This window comes from Gossypium hirsutum, chromosome A12 (assembly GCF_007990345.1).
Source record: "Gossypium hirsutum isolate 1008001.06 chromosome A12, Gossypium_hirsutum_v2.1, whole genome shotgun sequence".
NCBI classification, from domain to species: domain Eukaryota; kingdom Viridiplantae; phylum Streptophyta; class Magnoliopsida; order Malvales; family Malvaceae; genus Gossypium; species Gossypium hirsutum.
Genome location: NC_053435.1, coordinates 82,558,525 through 82,561,552, shown reverse-complemented (window position 1 = coordinate 82,561,552; position 3,028 = coordinate 82,558,525). Strand labels below are relative to the sequence as shown.

Genomic DNA, 3,028 nt, shown 5'->3' with positions numbered 1-3,028 from the left:
TTTATCGGTGATAACATCTCGTGATGACGCATATTCGCGAGCACGAATAGCATAAGCTCTAGCTAGCGTTCTAGCCTCGGATCTCATAGGAGAATCTTTTGTTGCTTCTTTGCTACTAGTCACATTTCCCGTATTTCTAGGTGGTCTCCCTCTAGCAGCTGTATTACTCGGTCTTGCATTCTGAAATTTGTCTTTCTCGAGTAACTCAGGACAATGCTGAATAAAATGATCTTGTGAACCACATTTAAAACAACCTTTATTGTTCATCCAACAGTCTCCAAAATACCATCTTCCAAACTGTTGACACTCGGGTTTATTATTTCTTACACTACCAACGCTCGATACTGAAGTGGCTTGGGCTTTAGGACTCGTATATTGCTTTCAACGATCTCTATTAGAATATCCCATTGAAGCTGTCGAATGATTATACGAATCCCGTGATTTCTTTGACAATGAATGATAGGGTTTACTCATCGACCTCTTTTTCAAATCTTTTGCCTCGGAATCAGCTTTTCTATTTTCTTTGCCAAGTTCTTCGGCTTTGCAAGCTCCATCGACTAACACAACAAATTCTTTCAACTCTAGAATCCTTGATAAACCGTAATTTATACATAGTTTTACCCCATGGCTAACGCATTTATGGATGGTTTCTCCTTAGATTTAGTGAATTCGATGCTCCTAATCCTTTAATTTCATGTTTTATACTTAAGAGAGCATAGGAGAGTAAAAAGAGCGAGAAATGGGCCGAAAACGGAGAAAATGGACCCACATGGGAAAACAACACGGCCTGGACTTCCTCACATGGGCATGTCACACGGTCGTGTCAATTTGGCAGGATCGAAGCATGACTTACACGGATGGCTCACACGCCCGTGCCCATTTAACAGCCTTGACCACGACCTTCAGTAATCGCACACGGGCGTGTCCCTGCCAAACCCAAGTTTAGTTCAATTCGAAAAAGGCCAATTTTGAGGGCTCTTAGGCATTCAAAAGCCTATTTAAACACTTGATGAGGCACCTAGGAGGGGGACGTAGAGGAGGAAGCAAGGAATTACTCAAGGAAAGTCGATTAATCCATCTCAAGAGCCGGATTCATCATCAAGACTGGAGATCTCCCTTCAAGTTCCTTCAGGAGTTTTGGGTTTTCTTATGTTTTTTTATCTTTATGCGTTTGAGATGTTTTCTTTCATAAGTATGAACTAAACCCCTAAATACTTAAGGGGAATGAAACCTAAAACAGATCTTGTCATTATTATCTGAATTGTATGATAAATATTTGACTTGTTCTTAATTATGTGTTCTTAATTCTTGTTTTGATATTCCAAGATATTGATTCAAGTTAAGCTCTTATTCAGAGGAGGAATAGACATTGCCTAAAGAGTAAATTTTTCATAATTAAGTGGAGTTGATTACGCTCATAGAGATAGGGTGATAAGATTTTGTCGGATTAGGGTGAAACCTAACAAGGGAATCCATAGATCGAGTTAATGCAATTCTAGAGTGTTAATTAGAAAGAGATTTCAATTATTCAACCTAGGGTTAGACGTGATTAGTCTCGAGAGAGATAATAATATAACTTAGGGATTTCTACGGATCAAGTCAAATGAATAAATCGCCTGATTTAGAGTCAAATAACAAGTGAAGTCTAGGTGGATTTGTCCTTAGGTATTATCTCAATCAATCGAATTTTCCCCAAAAGTATTTTCTCAAGTTTTTCTTTCTGTGCATTCTTAGTTAGTAATTAGTTTAGACAACCAAACCTCTTAAATTTTAGGCTAGATAATAAAAAGGAAGTAAATACTAGTACTCATAGTTCTTTTGGATTCGAGAATCTGATCTTGCTGAACTATACTACTGTTCGACAGGTACACTTGCCTTAATCGTGATAATAAGTTAGTCTCAAGAACGTTTCATTTATAAATCTTTAAAACCTGTTACGAATATCAAGCATCAAGTTTTTGGTGCCGTTACCTTAGGAACTAGGATATTAGGAAAACTCGATTTTTATTACTTTAGCTATTTTACTTTTATTACAATTTAAATTTTTATTTTCTTTTCTAATTTTTCTCTTATTTCCTTCTGACGGGTTTTTCTAGTTTATGAAAAGAAGAAACCCGTCAGGACCACTACTTTTTGACTGTGAGATTGACAGCACAGTTCGTAGAAACTGAAGAGAAATAAGGCGAAGCCTAAGATACACAGAGGACGAACAAGAGGAAAATACTTCAACTATAACAGAGGAGATGGCTGAAAACCAAGAAAATCTGCTATCTCTTGCGATTGCTGTTAATTAGAATCCTGCTCCACGCACTATGTATGATTATGCTAAACCTTCTTTAATAGGAACTGAATCGAGCATAGTTAGACCGGCTGTAGCCGCAAATACTTTTGAACTGAAACCTAACACAACTCAAATGATACAACAGTTTGTTCAGTTTGATGGTTTGCAGGACGAGGATCCCAACGCTTACTTGGCAAACTTTTTGGAACTATGTGATACATTTAAAATTAATGGCATTTCTGATGACACCATTCATCTTCGGTTATTCCCTTTTTCATTGAGAAACAAAGCTAAACAGTGGTTGAAATCATTTCCACGAGGGTTAATCACTACTTGGGAACAAATGACCAAAAAGTTTTTATTAAAATATTTTTCACCGGCTAAAACGGCTAAATTACGTAATGATATCTCTTCCTTTGTGTAGATGGATTTAGAAACACTCTACCATGCATGGGAGAGATACAAGGACCTCTTAAGAAGATGCCCTCACCATGGGTTACCGCTTTGGCTACAGGTTCAAACCTTTCATAATGGCTTGAATCCTTCGACTCGACAAATGGTTGACGCAGCTGCTATCAGAACCATCAATAATAAGACACCTGAAGATGCCTATGAATTTATAGAGGAGATTTCACTGAATAACTATCAGTGGAAAGTCATGAGGACAAAGCCAACGAAAATAGCCGACTTTTATAACATCGATACGGTCACCATACTCTCTAATCAGGTAGAACTCTTGAATAAGAA

The 3,028-nt window shown here is 37.5% G+C and overlaps 1 non-coding gene across 1 annotated transcript; it reads right to left on the bottom strand.

Moving 5' to 3' along the window:
- Positions 1 to 2,672: 2,672 nt before the first annotated feature.
- On the bottom strand, positions 2,673 to 2,779 carry LOC121212108 (small nucleolar RNA R71). The gene has a single exon (XR_005907317.1). It is a non-coding gene; the product is annotated as a small nucleolar RNA R71 (small nucleolar RNA).
- Positions 2,780 to 3,028: the final 249 nt, after the last annotated feature.